At 34.7% G+C, this 21,572-nt stretch overlaps 1 long non-coding RNA gene across 1 annotated transcript in view; it reads right to left on the reverse strand.

Moving 5' to 3' along the window:
- LOC131038695 (uncharacterized) overlaps positions 1 to 663 on the reverse strand; it is a 111,286-nt gene extending 110,623 nt beyond the window's left edge. Inside the window, exon 1 of the long non-coding RNA XR_009104540.2 lies at positions 494 to 663. This is a non-coding gene — a long non-coding RNA (uncharacterized LOC131038695). The remainder of the gene's footprint in view (positions 1 to 493) is intronic.
- Positions 664 to 21,572: the final 20,909 nt, after the last annotated feature.

Raw genomic sequence — 21,572 nt, forward strand, 5'->3', positions numbered from 1 at the left:
AGAATTGCAGCCAGCCTGTTCTTTAGCACAAAGCAGATACTATATTTTGCATGATGCCATACAAATGGAAAATATTTCAAGCTTCTATATGTTTTTCAGATGGTCTCGGCTCTAGAATATGAAAAAATTACAGACCTTACTATGAAGAAATCATGGAATATCATATTTCAGCAATCTCTGCACCGTTGACGTCATTTCACACAAAAAAATAGAAGCAATTTGCAGAGTTACTACCAGCCCTCTAAATTTACCACACCTCAAGCGCTCTGCAAGATTTTTTCTCGCTTTTTTAATGTTAAATGAAAACCTATGGTTTTTGTAATTTGATTTCCGTGAAAGTGGCTCTGTTTCCTCTTTCTAGCCACTTAAATTGAAGTTTTCTGGACTTACATTCTGTTGAGAAACAGTAAATAACTATGTCTGCCATGAACAGAAAATTTAAACTTTGTTTAAACTAAACATTTTTCTATTTCAGACAAAAAAAAATTCTTACCTGACCAATCGTATTCCGACATAAATACCGAGCTGAAAATGCTGTGTGCTTTGAACGTTATTTACAGATGACAAACATATTAAATAGAAGTGTAAAATAAATTGGAATAAATTTTCAGGTCCACAAAAGCATTACGGAATCCTTAATGCTCTTGAAGAAACTGACGCACAAGCATTTAATGCATATATCAAATCAAAGGGAAAGCCGCTCGCATTCACTCAACATGTGTTGTCTCGTAGAAATTAAATGCATATATCAAATCAAAGGGAAAGCCGCTCGCATTCACTCAACATGTGTTGTCTCGTAGAAATTTTATTTTTTTTGTTTTTTTTTCTTCTTCGGGGGCTGTGGTGTATTTCAATTTATTTTTAACTAGTGGGTACATCTGTAAGGTATGCATGGTTTATTATGAAAAATTTTGGTCTATTTTTTGCATACATTTGTCTAGTACATGAGGTCAATTGATGTTGTTTATGTAACAAATGTCTTAATGGAGTAGTAGTAGCTTCATTTACATTATCCATATACTTACATGGATCCAAACATGATTCAAACAATACCTCTCAATTACGAAGATAATCACGCTCCATTACTGACATTCTCATGTTATGTTTGGAGTAGGGAGAGAGGGATAGAAAGAGGAGATAGAGGGGGGTGTACGATGGAAATGGAGTGGGTTATGGAGAGGTGAGGGGGAGATCAAGAGAGAGAAGAGAGAGATATATAGATGGAAGATATAAATCTATAGAGAGGGAGAAATAGGAAAATAATATGTTATGATGAAAAAAATTGGCACTTTGAAGAATGTTGTAGATTTTCTTACCAAGTTATTAAGCACAAAAATATTCTTGTTATATATAGGAAGCCATGGGCCTCATTTTTTGTACTTAATTATTTTTGTGTTCTTTTTAAATTATACTTACAATTATGTATGATATCAAGTGGGAGAATGTTGTATGTTAATGTTGTATACTCAACTCCTTATTTTAACCTCTTGACCATGGCCTGATGGCCACATTAAGGTCAATTTTACTTAACAATAATCATAGTGTAGGTACAAGTTAATCTTATACAGAGATCTCTTGACCTACAAAATGAATTAGTGTATTTCAAATCAAATTAAGCAATCAATTTTAACCCAAAGGATGTCCTTAGGAGAGAAACTAGAAGGGGATTCCATAGAGGGAGCTACCTCTTAAATTTCAAAATATGGATTGTCCCATGAAAGGTAAATATATTGCAAAAATGTAAAATGTAGAATCTTCCCACAAAAGAAGACCAGATAAGGGAAGCTTCCATGGATAAGGCCATTGATTCAATTTTTACACCAAAGATAACTCTATTGACTGTTATTTGTTTCAAGAGAGGCAAAAAATATATACATCCAAGAAAAAAAGAAGTGATAATGTTTACACAATTTCTAGTGTCTGTTGGAGAAGATGACTACAATTCTACTAAATGGAAGCTTGGATATGGTGTATAGTGTAAAGTTTGTGGAGGTTTCACTCCAAAGTTCAAACTATTATGTGACAGTTTTGGGTGCAGATTCCAAATGCTACAACATGAATGAAAAATTGATCCTACATAAGACCATTGTACAAGAAAAGATGACCAGTAAGTAATGATTGAACAAGAAAAGATGACCAGTAAGTAATGATTGAAGAAGAAAACTCATTGTGGCTATTGAAGGAGGTTGAAAGTATTCAGAAGTTGTTTATATCCCGAATCTGATATTTCTAGTATCCAGATGACTCAAGACATACAATACATTACTAATCTTGAGTCCCTAAGCTATTTTAAGTGATCACAAATGTGGGTAGTAGTAGGAGAAAACAAAGGCACAATTTTATAAAAGAGTCGCTTGTGCATTGAGTTTAATGCTTTTGTATCAAGGGTCAATGCTTTTGTAATGCTTATGGAATGAAATGGTGCTTATAAGGTGTTGGCGTACTTGTATTTGGGCATTGTACACACATAAGAAATGGTCACATGAGTAATAGCATTGAGAACTCTTCCTTCTAAAAGAGTTACTGAGGCAAGCAGAAGAAGCCAGTTTCGAGTACCTACGAATGATATGGAGAAACCCAAGATAGAGGAACAAATGTATCGTAGTCCTCATAGAGCCATTCCTTCAAAGCATTTTCATTCATATGAAAACCGTCATCAAAAGCATGGAGGTCATCTTCCTTCAATTCTTCAAAACATGAAAACTTCACAGTACTCACGGGGCAGTTATCCCATACGAGACTAATTCCAGTAAGGGCATGAAATGGAGAATTGAAAAGCTCTCCAAAATGCTCATCCAAAATGGCCTGCTCTGGCCTGTCCACAACCCGTCATTTTGAATCTTCTGCGAGACACTTTGACCTATCTTCGTTAACCTGGGAAGGTGAAGAAGGATAGGGTTGAGAACCTACATGAAATTAGGGTTCTCCAAGAAAGACGATTTTAGAGTTTTCATCACTAATGGGCAAACAACTTAAGTGACAATGTATTGAAAAAACTTTATTGGGTGGTACAAAGTCAAAGCCCAAACAGAAAAATGCGACCAAAAAATCTAAGGTCAGGACATTCAATCGTCTTGCATCTTTTAAGTGGTAATGTGAATTGTTGATTATGAAAAGAGGTTGTCCATTTCATATAGGGAACACCTTCAGTGTAATTACAGTTTTATCTTTCATTTATTTTGATTGTCCATGTATTAATAATTTGATAAATTATAGTTCTCAATATTAAATTATTATAGAAATTGTATTTTAATAAAAATTTAATGAGCTTAATTCAAAAGTTTATAGTCAAGTAGAAATTTCTTTTTTGGCTGTAGTATATTTATTTATTTTTTAAATTAATTTAAGAAAATTACAATTACAATAATAATAATATCTTTTTTATTTATTTTGATTACCTATGTATTAGTAATTTGGTAAATTATAATTCAAAATATTAAATTATTATAGAATATTATATTTCAATAAAAGTTTGATGGCCTTCATTTAAAATTAAGTGATCAACATGTGTTTCAATGATAAAAAATTTCCAAAACAAAAAATAATTATGCTCTTTGAATAATGGAGTTATTGCACTCACTTCCACAATTTAAAACATGGCATGGCCTCCCATCCACCCCATTCTAATTAATAAATTTTAAAGTTTGCTTTTTGTTGACCTTGAAAATGAATGCCTCCAATTAAAGAAGATTGATTGACCAATGTTTGGAAAGGCTATTAATATATGATAGGTGTATACTATTTTATTAGAAAAGTCTATATATTAATAGAAAAAATAATGTACAAAAGAAATGTCTTATAATAATATATGATCGTTATATATGTATTTATTGGATGTATTTATCAACAATTATTATTATTAAAAATTAAACAAATTAAATAATAATTTCATAGTTTATACTTATTATTTTTATTTAATATCTTTTTTAAATATTATTTATACATTTTTTTATTGAGTCATGTTGAGAACCATTAATGTATAAATGAAACTATTCTTTATATTTTTAATGCATTATTTTTATTGTGATCGATTTTCATTTCGATTGTGTCTGTTTGTTTATTATATTGTTAATGCATTATTTTTGTGATAAAAATTCAATCAAATCAATAATGAAGTTTTAAATTTTTTATTCAAAGCTCAAATTTCAATTATCTCAACGCTTTGTTGTTTCAATGACATTAACTAATGTTTTAGCCATTATAATACTATTTATCTTTTATGAGGTGGCAAAATACTAATGAGGTGGAAGAGTAAACTAATATAAAACTAATTATGCCTTTAATTAAAACGTATTCTATAAAATTGCATTATTGGTTATTACATTACTATTTTTTCAGAAAAAAAAGAACTTACACTAAATATATTTAATTGTATGTTTACAAAAATTGACCCATGATTATTGAAATAGTGTATTACTATTTAATAGCATTGTATCACTTATGTGCAAATAATGACTAGTAAGAACTTAAACCACTTATGATTAATGACTTACAATTACTACAATAGTTCAATGTTTATGCAATCCAATAGCCACCAAATTGAACACCCAAACTACAATTGCAACTATCAAATCCTTGAATGGTTCCCTTTTACAATTTGTAATGAACCAAGGTATGAAACTGCTATTTGTTTGTATTAGATAGAGTAAAGACACTGCTCAAAATTACAAGATAAATAATCACAGTCTTAACTGTTTGGTTCTAATCCATCATAGATATCCTAACATGTTGGTGTACTATACAAAATGCAACATACTATACAAGATTATACATTCATGAACAAATCTAGCCCATAACTATGCACTTGCATGTGTAATGTATAAAAGTTTGCAAGACAAAAGAATAAACACCCTATTGTTGTTGTAGACTATATCGTTGCTACTATGTATGTAGGACACGGTAGTTCTTGCTTTCACCATATTGATCTCATTCCTTCTGTAGACACTGAAAAATGTCTTTTTCATCATGTACTAATTATTCATCCTAATTAATTGAGTAATTCTTTTATTATTTAATTAAGCTAATTATTCTTCTAAACTGACTTAATCATCACATTCAACATTTCTAATTATTTAATTTCCACTTCTTAATTAATTAATCAATTAACCCCTTTCTCAAATATTAATTAAATATTATTTATTTAATTAATTACGATCAATTCCCTTAATTAAATAATCTTTATCATTTAATTAATTCCATTTTTAATGTTTAAATAATTTCATTTAAATTATTTAAATTAATTTATTTATTCCTCCAATTTCCCAAATTCGAATTTCAAATAATTCCATCTAATTTCAAATCATCAAATTCATATTTCACCAAATCTGAATTTCAATAAATTTCAATTAATTTCATGTGCATTTCAACATTCGAAAGTCCAAATTCAAATCCAAATTGAAAATGAAAATCAATTTCAATTTCAAAATCCTACAACACATGTTGAAATCATCACTAATTGATCAAATCAGTTAACTCCTCAATCACCCATTTTCACTCTCAATCACCTTTTTTTTAACTGATCAATCAATCCACTTATCTCTTCAATCAAATCAGTCAACTGACTATACTATTCAGTCCACTATACTATTCAGTCCACTATCCAATCTATCTAGTTGACTACTCAATCAAATGAGTTAACAAGTCAATCAAACTTAGTTAACAAATAAATCAACTCTGTTAACTGAAATCAATTTCATATGACTATCAATCAACACTTGAGTTCATTTTCTCACCCCATCTATGTTGAAAATCTATAAATACAACATCATTTTCTCAATTCAAGCTAGAATCACAGTCTTCAAAATATATGTGTTAATCATATGCAGGAATCCTAGTGCAATACCTGAGAACCACCTACCACACGAATTGGAGAAGAGCAATGGAAGCATTTTTGTATCAATTGAGGGAGTTTTATGTTATTTCTTGTGTATTCAGTTGATTTGACATCATTTCTATTGTCATTTAGGAGTAATCTATTTAGATTAGAGCTGGTGATTTGCTCTGATAATCTAATTATATTATTTATGCTTAATTTACCCCTGAATACATTTGGTGAACCCAACATGAAACATGTTTTATGATCTGATTTTTTGTTTTTCTGGTTTGCAGGGCCGTACAGGAATTTTGGTGCGCAATTAACTACATAGAAATTCGCAATTGCACATTTTGATGTGCAATTGCTACCATCCTGGTTCGCAATTGATCACATACTGATGTGCAATTGTATTGATTGATGTGCAATTGCACAGTTAGCCCAGAATTACAATTTTATGTGTCATTTTTGGTTAATTTCCATTTGCGAGATTAACCCATCAATTTTTCTTGATTCTAAAAATTTTCCTATTTTTGCATTAAATGTTTCTAACTCCATGGCAGGCAAGGTAATTTTCAAAATTCCACATGCAAGGAGGAGGAAACAACATAGCAAATAGCTAAAAGCCTATCAAAGGCTTCTCAAAGCAGAAAGACAATTTTGAGAATTTGAAGAAGGAGAGGTCATGACTTCATACCGTCAAACCATAAACAATATCCTAGACAAATTCAGTATTTATGATCACATCGAAGTAATGGGCAATCTCATATGGAATGACTTCACTGAAAGCAAAAACTTCTCTCTTTCATCTTTTTCTGTTATTTAATTTTTTTTTCAAAGTTGCAAGTTTAACTAATGCGCAATTGACCTGATGGTAATTCGCAATTGCTTATACAAACATTCGCAATTGCTATTATTTTAATTCGCATTTGACTAGATAGTAATTCACACTTGAACATAGGTTAATTCGCAATTGCTATAATAGGTTAGATAGATTTTGTTTTGATCTTTCTGTCACTTTTTTGTTAGATTTCATTTTGTTTCTACAAACAAAAAAGTTGTAACAGAGAAGAAATTTAGGCTGGAAAGCCCACCATGTGTCAACTAACCTTTTATGGTTTCCTTGCAAGGATAGCTTAAAAAATCTTTCATTTTTGTGCATTTGAAATAAACCACAAACAATCTGTCTTTTGCTTCACAATTGCTATGAGGGATAAAATGAATACCATGTGTTCATGGAGCAACATCTCCATTTAGACTAAAAAAATTTGCAATTGAGGTTAAAAAGAACATTGTTTCGTGTGTTTGTGAGGTGATAGGTATATGCTCTCCCCTTTAATGGGTGATAAAAAAACCAGAGCCATCTCTTTTATGTTTTCTTTCAATTTCGTGCATTAAAACCTTTAGAAGGCCTGCCCTCCCGAGTTGCCCTTAGGGTGCCATTAAGGCCGATGAGAGGCGAACAACCTAAGTGGCAATGGCTGAAGCCAAGTAATCCAAGCCACTATAAATAAAGGCATATGTGATAAAATTCATGTGCGACGAGTGTTACATGTTGTCACAACGACGTTATGCCTCCCTCAGTGCCTATATGGTACATTAAAATCTGTAGAGCGTAACCTCTACAAACTGGGAGACCTCCCTCTATGGAGTGTAAAACGTTACTGATTGTGACCACTTGAACGAAACCCTTTCTAAACACCTTAGAAATTAGAAGCCCAATTGAGTCAGTAACCAGACACTTATACTATCATAGTACAAGGGTGGGGAAGAACCTGCCCCCGAGACACTCACCATATATCTCCCAGGATAACAAGCCAATTGAGGAGTGATCCTCTTTGGTTTAATTTTCGAACAAAGGCAAAAAAATGGGCGCACCTTAGGGTGTGACAAGGTTGTTTGAGCTAACTGGGTATCAAGATGTGGGTTGTGGTAATATCTGTGACCTACTGACCTTAAGAGAGTTTGCTTGTTGTGCAATCAATTGACCACTTACAACAAAAACAAAATGGGGTCTTGAAAAAGACTCCAACATTCATGGGGATTTGAAAATTTTCCTTAAACAAGTATTCTTTCTATGTTATTATGCTTTTTGATGTGTCTGTTGTGTCTTTGCTACATGATCAAACATTTCAAAGTGGAACATCAACCAAATTTTTTCATATCAACATCAATCAAAAGTTTCTTAACTCAACACTCAAGAGTAAAAAATTCAAGGGAACATCAACCAAGTTTTTCATATCAACATCAATCAAAAGTCTCCCAACTCAACACTCAAGAGTCAAAAATTCAAGAGAACAACAAAGTGTTTACATCCAACGAGTTCAACAAACTTTGCCAAACATTCAAGAGTGTGAAAGAAAATGGTGGTTCGTGTGATCATAGGTCCTCACACACATAGGGAAAGCATAGTTTAAGTTTTTCATCCACATCTTGCATAAGTCTTCATAATTAGGAGAGTAAAAGTCCATCATTTGTATTCAACTTAGGATATAGTCCACCATTCACACTGCTCTTAGGATAGAGTCCTTACATTACACATCTTAGTACCCAAATCAGTTTGCATAGTCTTCATTAAGCATTCGTCATAGTCCTTTTCATCATAGAAGTCTTAAGAACATATCCTTTTCATGGGTCTAAAAGGAGACGACAATTTTCCATTCGAACAGCCCAATCTTTGACCAGATAATGATCAATTAGAGATAATATTGATGGTTTGGATAATCTTGATTGGGAAGTAAGAATTGATCTTCCACAATATGAAGAAGTAGAAGTTGTCATAGATAACAAAATTCGGAAATCTGTCCGCCTTGATACAAAGCTGGCAATAGAAATCAAGGAACAAAGAGAACAAGAAGAATTTCGACAATTTATCGAAAAACTTATGGCAAATGTTCCTCGCCAGTAATATTCAAATAATGTATTTATTCATAGATTGCATACATAGTTAAGTCATAAGTCTTGCATCCATATCAATCTACCATTTGCATTTAGAAGATCATAGTGAGTCTTAGAGTGTCAAGATCGCATGGCAGTAACAAGATCAAAACAGGAGCAAAGGTTTCTTCATAATCAATTAATTCCATCTCAGAGCATCCCTTACACACTAATCTTTCTTTATTTCTTACCACTTCACTGAATTCATTTAGTTTATTCCAGAACACCCATTTAGTGTCAATCACATTTTTGTCTTTAGGTCTCGGAACAAGGTCCCAAGTGTTATTCTTTTCAATCTGATTCAACTCCTCCCCCATAGCTTTTATCCAATTTTCATCCTTACATGAATCAACAACATCATTAGGTTCAATCTTAGAAATCAAACATATCTCTTCAGCAACAAGTATTCTTCTAGTCATTACACCCTTGTTCTTATCACCAATAATCTCATTTTTAGAATGATTCAATTTCACATACCTTTGAGCCTTCAGAATGATCTAGTTCTCAAGCTATTGAAGTCATTCATTGCTCGAAACAATAACCAAATCAACTATCTCTACCGGATTAATCTGTTGTAGAATCTCAGTCTATACAGGCTTAGAAGAAATATCTTGTTCATCAATCTCATATCTGCAAGCTCTGATCTACTTACTAAGACATTCATTGACTTTTACATTTGCACTTTCCACTATCTTTCTCAACCTCTTATTGTAACACCGGTAGGCCTTACTATTAGTTGAATATCCCAAGAAGATTCCTTCATCACATATTGCATCAAACTGTCCTATATGCTCATCTCTTTTGATATAACATTTACTTCCAAAAACTCTGAAATATCTAATTGCAGGAACATGACCAAACCATAACTCATAAGGAGTTTTGCTGGAATCACCTTTTATATGCACCTGGTTGAATGTATAAATAGTAGTGCTAACAACTTCCTTCCAAAAGATTTTTGCAATATTTCCTTCAATCAACATCGTTCTTGCAACATCCAAGATTGTTATGTTCTTCCTTTCAACAACTATATTCTGCTGAGGGATTCTAGGGGTAGATCATTGTCTTCTAATTCCATTCCTCTCACATAATGTATGAAACTCACCAGACATGAATTATCCTCCTCTATCAGATCTCAGACATTTCAGCTTCAATCCAATCTCAGTCTCCACCTTTGCTTTGAATATCTTGAGTTTTTCCAATGCTTTTGTTTTTTTCCTAATAAAAGTCACCCACATCAATCTTGAATAGTCATCAATCAATAACATGAAATACCTGTCACCCTGCATGCTTCTTAATCTAGTAGGTCCACACAAGTCAGTATGCACAAGATCTAACAATCCATTAGATGTATACAATTTGCTTTTAAATGATGCTCTAGTTTTCTTCCCCAATTGACATTCTTTACATATCAGATTAGAGGGCTTCACAATCTTAGGTAGATCTCTAACAGCTTGATTAGAACTTATGCTTACCATATAATAAAAGTTAACATGAAACATCCTTGTATGCCACAACCAGCTTTTATCTATCTGAGCAATCAAACAACTTTTCTCCACGACATTCAAATGAAAGATATTACCTTTAGTTTTAGTCCCTATTGCAATCTCTACACCGGCGCCATTTAAGATCTTGCATTTACTGTTCTTTAATTGCAAAACATATCCCTTGTCAACCACCTGACCAACACTCAGAAGATTATGGTTTAATCCTTCAACATTAAGAAATCATCAGTGTTATTCTTACTATCAAAAGATATAGAACCTCTACCTCGAATCACACAAGCTTTATCATCTCCAAATCTTACTATACCACCATCATACCTTTCCATACTTACAAATTTTCTTTTATCACTTGTCATATGATGTGAACAACCGCTGTGTATTACCCATTCATATATTTATTCAATTTTAGCAGCCAAGGCTTTCTCCTTGACAATGCAACTTGTAGGATTCACTGGTACCAAATCATCTTCTTTGATAGCAATAAACACAAACTCATCTCTTGAATTCCCATTGTCAAACTCTTTGTTAGTCACACCTTCATTAGTAGCATAGTAGCATCTCTTCTAATTTCTATACTTCTGGTAGGGCTTGTAGGGCTTATCATACTTATCATGCTTCCCATATCTATCATTCTTATCAGATCTATCATGCCTATCAAATTTCTCATGCCTATCATATCTGGACATTCTCTTAGGACATATAGAAGCAAAATGTCCTATCTTATTACAAGAGAAACATTTCAAAGGTAACTTCCCATCATACTTACTAACTCCTTTAGGCAATCTCTGAGAAATAAGTGCTTCAAGCTCATCCAACTCTCTCTCTTGTTCTTCCATATCTCTCTTTTCTCTTTCAAATCTAGATACACAACATGAACTTTCTCCCAAATCATACTTCTTCTCGGATATAGAGGCTCTGAATGCAGTCTCAGATTTCCTATGTGATTCTCCAAATTCGCTTAACTCAAATGTAGTAAGCTTTCCAACCAACACGTCTCTAGTCTTGGTAGTCACACTCTGAATCTCATAAATAGCATATACCTTATGTTTGTAAGCAGAAGGCAAAGATCTCAACACCTTGTCAACAATCTCATCTTCTTCAAGGATTCCATCGATACATTTGATATTCATGACAAGATCATTTACCTTAGCCATAAAGTTTGATATATTCTCATCTTTTGTCATCTTCAATGCTTTATACTTCCCTTTCAATCTCTACAACTTAGCAACTTTAACTTGTGCATCTCCTTTATACAAGGTCTCTATCTTCTTCAAGATCTCATGTGTAGTCTGAAGTCCCATCACATTAGTTATCTCTAAATCTGTCAAAGCACTCAGCAATGCTTCCTTAGCCCTTATGTTATGTTTAGCTTTCTTGATCTCATCAGCAGTAACCTGTCCATTCTGAGGAACAATGTAAACATTCTTTGTAATCTTCCAATAATCTTCACCAATACACTTCAGATGAACTTCCATCTGGTCCTTCCAGACAATATAATTATTTCCATCAAATCTAGGACTCTCCTTCTTAAACACATAAGCCTCCATCCCGGATCAACTCAAGCGGTTAAGATTCTTCTGAAGGATCTAGCTTTGATATCACTTGTTGGAAACATGAAGAAGGAAAACTGAGAGTGGGGGGGGGTGAACCAGTTTTCACCGGATTAAAACAATTTAAGTACAATCTAAGATCTAAGCAACAACAATAACAATAAAGATAAGAACAATGATACCACGACACATACCACCAAGATTTTGATGTGGAAAACCTCGTTAGGGGAAAAACCACGGTGGGAACCTACCCACAATAAGATGATACTTTGCAGTAGTATGTGTAATGCACATGCATTCAGACACACTACCTATATCTCACCGCTCAAAATAAGAAGTCCTTGAAGGCTACAACCCTCAGGGAAGGTTCACTGCCTTACAATAATGATCAGACTACAATTCAAATTACATGAACTGCAAAATTAGCATCTCCTTATGCCTGATGACAGTTTCAGTTAAGCACAATTGTCTGCCCTGCAACAATCTCTTCTCAATACACCACACCAAATAATAAATTTACTTATGCACCACATACACCACTCTTTGATAATGCATACACAACACCGATACCAAAATTACATGAATATTACACCCATTTATACAATTCATGAACCTTGACTACAAGGTCGGCCAAACCCATAAAACCTAATTACAAAATTACATCACATGATACATAAATCAACCATCAGACCAATATAATGACATGTTTAGCATAACATGAACCTAAATCAAATCTCCAAACTCTCATCACCACCAGAAATCATGCCAAGACCAACTGCAACACGTTACACCACCAAAATACCGCATAACACGAAGAACATCACCAAATCATGAAAATCACCAAAAACTCGCACAATAAACAATTCGGATCACCAAGAAAAATAGGACATGATTAGGAAACACCAAAAAACACATTATAACCATATGCAATAACTGCACCAACACCACTTAAGCAAATCTCCATCGATCAACATGCTAGCATCCAAGAACACTCAATAACATCAACTCAGATAAGAAAGATAGCTTCTGGAGCACCAAATCACGAACCACTTGACATGAAGATACACACAAACATAAAAAAAAAAAATCCCAAATGTGCAAGACAAAATATCATCAAATTAGAGCTTACCGAATAAAAAAGTAGACTCTGCTATCCACTAAGTAGAAAAACCAAGAACCTCAAATGCAATCACTGGATCAAGTGATATAATCGAGAAGACTTTCGGATCACCGAAACCAATTCTCTGCAACACCAAAACATAGAAATATGTTGACATCAATGACAAACAACATATCCTATCAACAACAATGTTCAACATGAGTAGCATTAGGGACACCGATAGTGACACTTGGGAGAGGAGAGAGGATCACAAGAACATGAGTGGTTTTATCCATAATACCATCAAAGAAAAAAAAAGTGTTCATGTCAACCTATAACAAAATGTTAAAGGAATTAGAGGTCTTCACCTTCGGGGAAGGAGAAGATTTATGACCAGAAGAGAGAGTACCAAAACCATCATTTAGGTGTGGGTGTAAAGAGGGCTCAAATAGGTCATTCACAAAGTTAACAGGTTCTCCAATATAAACATAAGAGTATTTTACTAGGAGAGGTGGCCATGTTAAGAACAGTGGTACTTTTAGGGTTCTCAGAAGAAGCATAGGTTTCCAAGCCAACATCCTTAGTAATCGGGGTTACCTTGTCATTCTTTAGCAAGTGAGTATTCATGTTGCTGATGATGAGAGGGTAGTTCCTCCAAATGTGACCCTCCATTCTATAGAGATAACACACATTGATGCCACCCGATACCTCGATGTTACAATGGTTAAAATAACTACTAAGATTTTGGGTATTTCAATGCTGAGGGAGAGAGACATTAATACCCTAGCATCCATTTATGGGAGCAGGGTTATATCTTGATCGACTCTAACCATATTGTCAACTGCACTAAGCATCTTTGATAGAAAAGTCCACAAAAATGGGGGTAGATTCTTAAGAATGAGCCATATAGGGCTTGATAAAGTGAGTTTTTCATTATTAATAGCTTTAGTGGACCAGGATAAGGCTTTGAAAACACATTTCTCTATTTTCTAACATGTTAGCATTATTGTCATTGATGTCAACAAGTGTTGCAGGGATGCCAAGAGGTTGCAGAGAAACAAGTGTTGTAGGTTGCATAGTGATTATATCAGGATAACTCAGTCGATCAAGTGTTGTGCAATTGATATCTACTCTGGTAGTTTGATCGGAATAAGTCAGTCCAATGTCAGGTCGTGAGGAGTCTCTCTTCTTTTTTTTTTGTCAGATCAGGATAGCAATGTCAAATACCAAAGCAAAGCCACACATCAGCATAGCTGTTAAAGATGGCATAACAAGTTTGTGTTATGATGATAGAATAAACTACTTCGACATCATTGTATCGACTAGAAGACCGAGGATGTGTATCAGAGTAGCTATGGAAGACAAAATGACAACTTTCCACTACGCCAATATACCAAACTATTATGATAGAGGAAAATGAAGAGAAGACCCATTTGTAACTTTATTGGAATAACATATGTCGATATCTTGAAGGACTGTGGGTATGCGATTTCGGAATAGCTATGCCAATGCTTGTTCATGTTGGGTCATCAGAATAAGTTTGTATTAATGGATTAGTGTCTAGATGTTAATTTGATAGTGTTGGTTGTTCCGATGGGGTTGCGTTCGGGGTAACCTATGTCGTCGATGAAGTTTGTCACCATAGAGTTTGAGTTTCAGAATACCTATGTCGATAAAGGGAGGTTGACAGTATGTCATCAGAATGACTTATATTATCATTTCAACGTGATTTTCCTATGTTGATAATTAATGGTAATTCTGATATGTGGTCATCTAATATGGAGGTTCTTGTTTGGAATAACTATGGTGATGAACATGAGGAAAGAAAAATCTAGTTGACATAGTAGATTGGGATAAGTGTTTATTATCAACCTGATACGTGCAACATGTTTGTATAACACAAAGGTTAGTCACATTATGAAGATTAACTTTTCTAAGCAACCCAATTGTCCACATGGAATGTTACCAACCTTGACCATCTAATCTGGGTGAAGAATATGAAGACATGTGGCTCCTTGGTGGACATAACAAATCAGATATGCAGAATTCAATGACGACAGATCTTAGTATGGTAGTTGTCGATCCTGTCTGGGTAGGTCGATAGAGGATAGTAATCTAATTAATGGCGAACCTGTTGTAGTCTGTTGATGGGCTCAAGATGATTGACAGAGGTAGGATCATATCTGCTAGACAAATCAAGCTTGCTAAAAATAGCAACCGAGTGCAAAAAGTGAACATAACAGAGCTAGACAAAGGGCAGAAAACACAACAGGGTCATTCAATGGAGGTGGTTGATCCAAGGAGGGAAATCCAATCTACTGTAGACCATATCCTTAAAGAGAAGATTGAGATTACTAAGTTTAGTAATCTATGTAAAGAATGACGTGAAGACAAATAAAAGATATTTTAATGTGAGCGGCTAGTCTGAGATCATACTGAAGACAAAGAATAAAATCTTGTTGATACAAAGAGTTGACTACATGTATAGGTAATTTGATGTGATTCAACGGGAGTAGATGAGATAGATATAGTGGTGGAAATGACATATCTTAGTGTGACATCAGGTATAGACTTATCAAAAAAAGGGATTGAGATCGATGAAGAGTTGTTGTGAAGAGATAAGAGTGTAGACAAAGAGAGTTAGAGAAAAAAAAAGTAGTTGCAAAAAAAAAGTAGTGAGGGTAATTGTAGAAGCAGAGGATTGAGAATATAGTAGTCTGAGAAAGGTGAAGCTGAGGCAGAGAGAAGAAGGCAATCAGACAGAGGGAGAAGTAAGAAATAGAGGAAGAATATCAACAGGTAGAGAAATCCTTTCTAAAAGTGTGAAAATTTTGTAACAGTTACAAAACACATTTGTAACAAGGTTTTATCATGGCATTGTAACAACTAAATATTATTGTATTTGTCTGAGTGGGTGCTCAAAGCAGGGGTAGGTGCTCCTTTGAGTTGGTGCTCATAAAACTAGGGGTTGGTGCTCCTTGAGTTGGTGCTCATAATATTAAGGGTTGGCGCTCCTTGGGTTGGTGTCCTAAAATATATTGTAAATTTTTATTTACTGTGAGGCTGGATTGGAGCAGTAGACTCCAACATCTATTCTCACCGAGGTTTTTCCCACATTGGGTTTTCCTCATACATCTGGTGTTATGTGATGTGCTCTTGTGTGTGTGTATTTATGTTGGTATTACATCCTTAAAATCTGCACACTGAACTTAAAGTTTTGGAATACACTGATTCACCCCTCCCTCTCAGTGTCCATTTTTGTTCTTCAATTGGTATCAGAGCCTAGGTTCCCCTATAGTAAAAGCTTTCTCTAGCTTGGGTAGATCCTGCTCTGTGAACACAATGACTAGTAATGAATCCTCCTCTAAAGCTTCTATCTTTGATGGCACCGACTATGCCTTCTAGAGTAAAAGATGGAGGAAGAATTTGTGAATCTTATAAAGGAACTTGAAAAGTGCAAAGATGAACTCAATGTGAGAATCAAGTATGAGGGCAACACTGATGCATTGGACAAGATGTTGAACAAGCAAAAGCACTCAAAGGATACAAAAGGAGTTAGATTTGATGTCAGTCAATGTTCTACCAGTAAGGAATCATCAAATAAAGAGATACATATTGTCTCTTCAAGTAAGAATGGAAATGAACAAACTTTCACTGTTAGCAAGCCCACTGAGAAGAAAACATATGTTGTTGTTACCAAGAGTAGTTATGATGATCCAAAAAGAAAAGCCAAGATGGATGAATGAGGTTTCACAAGAGTCAAGGATATGAGGAAGAGCTCAAGAAGACCGAGTTATGCTTCTCCAAGGAGACCAATGAGAAATAACTTCAACAATGATTGGTATGTACCTCAATTCCATGGCTACTATTATAAATGCAATACTTATGGTCACATAATTGCATAATGTAGACTTTTGTGTAGGTCCCTTCCTAGTTATGAAAGTAGAAATCCATTTGATTCTTTTAGAGATGTAAATGTCATTTGCTATCATTGCAATGGTGTTGGTCAGCGGAGTTATGAATGTAGGAGAAATGTATCTCGATCCTACAATGTTTTTTCAAATTTACCATTCAATGCAAATGTAAAATGCTATAATTGTCAAAACGTGTGCCACATTGCAAAACATTGTAAGCTTACAACTACCAAACAAAAGAAGAAAACTTCACCTCTGGAATCAAAGACAAAATCAAATCAGAATGTGATAGTAAAGAAGAAGCAAGAATCAAAACAAGTATGGATAGAAAAGGAAAAGGACAAAGTTGAGTCAAGTTTGATTGTTCAAACTGCCCTACATGCTGAAAGGAAAAACTCACGGGTAGTAGATAGTGGCTGCTCCAGCCACATGACTGGTGATAAGAAGAAATTTATTAAGTTTGAAGATTGGAATGGTGGCTCAGTGAGGTTTGGAGACAACTCTTCAATCAAGATAAAAGGCAAGGACACACTAAACATTGATCGTAAACTGAAAGCACGTGATATATACTATGTGGAAGGTCTGAAGCATAATCTTCTAAGTGTGAGTCAAATGTGTGACAAAGGATATAAGTTTACATTTGATTCAAAAGGATGTCAAATCAGAAAAGAAAGAAATGGACAACTTGCTGTTGAAGGAAAAAGGACAGATGGCAATGTATACAATCTTAAGGAATTCTTTGAGTCTCAATGTATGATGGGACAAGTTGATGAGAGTTGGCTATGGCATAGAAGACTAGGTCACATCAATTTCAATAATCTTGTTAAAGTAAGCAAGAGAGGGTATTTTAGAAACATACCTCATATTATCAAACCAGCAAGTACTATCTATGATGAGTGTCAAAGAGGAAAACAAACTAAAGAGAGTTTCAAGACAAAGGAGTACTCAACTACAAGGCCTTTAGAGCTTGTGCATACTTATTTGTGTCGGCCTACAAGGACAAGAGCACTAAATGGTGAGAAATACTTTATGATGTTGATTGATGACTTCTCAAGAATGACATGGGTCACCTTCCTGCAAGACAAGTCTCGAGCCTTTGAAAGATTCAAAATGTTTAGGAAGATGGTTAATAAGGAAAGTGGATACAAGTTGAAGTGCCTAAGGTTAGACCGTGGAGGTGAGTTTACACCAAATGAATTTGAAGACTACCGTGAGAGGTGTGGAATCAGAAGATAATATTCAACCCATAGAATACCACAACAAAATGGTGTTGTGGAAAGGAAAAATAGGACAATCAAGGAGATGGAAAGGACAACGTTGAATGAATCTAATCTACTTGATGTATACTAGAAAGAAGCATTCCATATTGATGTATACACATTAAATAGAGTTCAACTAAGAGTGAATAATAAACTGACACCTTATGAGTTAGGTATGATAGGAAACCATCAGTCAATTATTTCAAGGTGTTTGGTAGCAAGTGCTTCATCAAAAGAGATGAAGATGGACTAGGTAGTTTTGATTTAAGAAGTGATGAAGGTATCTTCTTGGGGTACTCAAATCATAGCAAAGCCTATAAATGTTTCAAGAAGAGGCTAAAGAAGGTGATTGAGAGTGTACATGTAAGAGTGGATGAAGATCTACATAAAGGAAAATAGAGCATAATAAATCAGATTGAAGAGCCACATGTTGAAAATGAAGAGCAATCTAAAAGTGAACAAGAATAATTACCCAACAAGACTCTAAATAGATATGTGCAAAAGAATCACCCTAAAGAGAAAATCATTTGCAACACAAATTGGGGTGTGCAAACTAGAAGGAGAGGAAGGAACACTGAGCAAGTAAAAATTTTCCTTGTGACAGAAATGGAACCTAGGACATATGATGAGTCCAACAAGAGTGAAGAGTGGATGAAGGCAAGGAAAGAAGAGTTGCAGTAGATAGAGAAGAACAAAACATGGGAATTGGTTCCTAGGCCAGCATACAAGAATTTCATTGGGACTAAATAGGTCTACAGGAACAAGATGAATGAAGAAGGCAAAGTGATAAGGAATAAAGAAAGGCTCGTGTGCAATGGATATGCTCAGGTTGAAGGGATAGACTTTGAGGAGACATTTGCACCAGTTGCAAGACTTGAAGCTATAAGGATGTTCTTTGCATTCTCAGCACATAAAAGATACAAAGTATAATGAATGGATGTCAAATCTGCATTCTTGAATGGCAATCTAGAAGAAGAGGTGTACATAGAGAAACCTGAAGGCTTTCAATTGCATGAAGATAACAACTTTGTTTGAAGATTGAAGAAAGCATTGTATGGTCTAAAGCAGGCACCTAGAGCATGTTATTCCAGGTTAGATATGTATCTCCATCAGTAAGGTTTCAGAAAAGGAAATATTGACAATAATTTATATATCAAGGTAGATGGAGACCACATGATCATAGTAGTGGTATGTGTAGATGGCATCATATTTGGAGGTAACAAAGATGTTATATGCAAATAATTTGTTGATTAGATGCAGTCAGAGTTTGAAATGTCCATGCATGGAGAGTTATCTTATTTTCTTGGTTTGGAAATAACACAACAGAATAAGGGCATATTCATTTGTCAAACCAAGTATGTCAAGGACATGTTGAAGAAATTTCAGATGGAAGACAACAAACCGGTTAGTACCCCCATGGTGACTTGATGCAAATTAAGCAAAGATGATGAGTCACGTAGTGTAGATCAGACCTTGTATAGATCCATGATTTGAAGCATGTTGTATCTTACAACATCAAGGCCTGATATAGTTCAAGTTGTGTGTATGGTTGCAATATTTCAAGTAGCTCCTAAGCAATCACATGCCAATGTTGTAAGGAGCATATTCAAGTATCTACAGGGGACACTCACTTATGGCTTATGGTATCCAAAGAAAGGAGATTTCACTTTACAAGCCTTTACTAATGTTGATTAGGTAGGTTGCATAGATGATAGGAATAACACCAGTGGTGGAGGTTTCTTTCTTGAAGACAGATTGGTCTCATGGCATAGAAAGAAGCAATAGTCCATTTCACTATCAACTACTAAAGTTGAGTATATTGCAGTTGTCACATGTTGCTCACAAGTCTTGTGGATGAAGCAAACTCTCAAGGACATTCAAGTAGAGTTTTTGGATCCTATGTGTGACAGCTCAAGGGAAATCAATATATCAAAGAACTTTGTCATGCACTCTAGGACAAACCACATTGCAATCAAATATCATTTTCTTAGGGAAAAGGTTGCAGAGAAAGAAGTAAAAGTTGAATATGTTTGTACTGGTGAGCATATAGCTGATATCTTGACTAAGCCATTTCCCAATGACACTTTTGAATATCTAAGACTGAGGTTGGGTGTTGTCCCACCTTCCTTCAACTCTTAAACATATTTTTGAGGTTTGTGGTTCAAGGGGAGCATATTGTTTCACTACTTTTCATCCTTGAACATCATGTACAGTCTCAGGGGGAGTTTTGAATTTTTGTAAGTAGTATTAAGATGACTTTTTATATTGTAATAATGGTTCATCTAGTGGACTGTACAGAAAACGTCAATTGACAGGCATTGTCCAGGCTAAACATCTTTCAAAGGGGGAGAAGAAGTGTATAGGTTTTATGGTAGGTCGTGTGCAAGTCCCTTTGCCATTGTTATCAAAGGGGTAGAAGGAGATGCTTGTGTGTGTTGACATCAATGCCAAAGGCAGAAATTGTTGGCATTATTGTCATTGATGTCAACAAGTGTTGCAGGGATGACAAGATGTTGCAAAGAAACGAGTGTTGTAGGTTGCAGAGTGATCATATCGGGATAACGCAGCCAATCAAGTGTTGTGCAAATGATATCTGCTTTGGTGGTTCGATTGGAATTAGTCAAGCCAATGTTGGGTCGTGAGGAGTCTCTTTTTGGTGTTTTGTCGGATTGAGATAACAATGTTGAATACCAAAGTAGAGCCACACATCGGCATAGATGTTAAAGATGGCCTAACAAGTTTGTGTTATTTCGATAGAGTAAACTACTCCGACATCATTGTATCAGAATAACTATGCCAACTAGGAGATCGATGATGTTTATCGAAGTAGCTATTGAAGGCAAAATGACAACTTCCCACTATGTCGATAGACCAAACTATTCTGAGAGAGGAAAATGAAGAGAAGACCCCTTGGTAAGTTTATCGAAATAACATATGCTGATATTATGAAGGACTGTGGGTATGCAATTTTAGAATGGCTATGTTGATGCTTGTTCATGTTGGGTCATGAGAATAAGTTTGTATTGACAGATTAGTGTCAAGATGTTAATCAGACAGTGTTGGTTATTCTGATGGGGTTGCGTTCAGGGTAACCTATGCCAATGAAATTTGTCACCATGGAGTTTGGGTTTCAGAATACCTACGCCGATAAAGGGAGGTTGACAATATGCCATCCGAATGACTTATACTGTCATTTCAACATGATTTTCCTATGCCAATAGTTAATGGTAATTTTGATATGTTCTCATCTGATCTAGAGGTTCTTGTTCGGGATAACTATGACAATGAACATGAGGAAAGAAAAATCTAGTTGAAAGAGTAGATCGGGATAACTGTTTATTATCAACCCAATATGTGAAACATGTTTGTATAAAATGAAGGTTAGTCACAACATGACGATTAGCTGTTTTGAGCAACTTGATTGTCCACATGGAATTCGACCAACCTTGACCATTTGATCTGGATGAAGAATATGAAGATATGTGGCTTCTTGGTGGAC

This window comes from Cryptomeria japonica, chromosome 9 (genome assembly GCF_030272615.1).
Source record: "Cryptomeria japonica chromosome 9, Sugi_1.0, whole genome shotgun sequence".
Classification (NCBI taxonomy): Eukaryota; Viridiplantae; Streptophyta; class Pinopsida; order Cupressales; family Cupressaceae; genus Cryptomeria; species Cryptomeria japonica.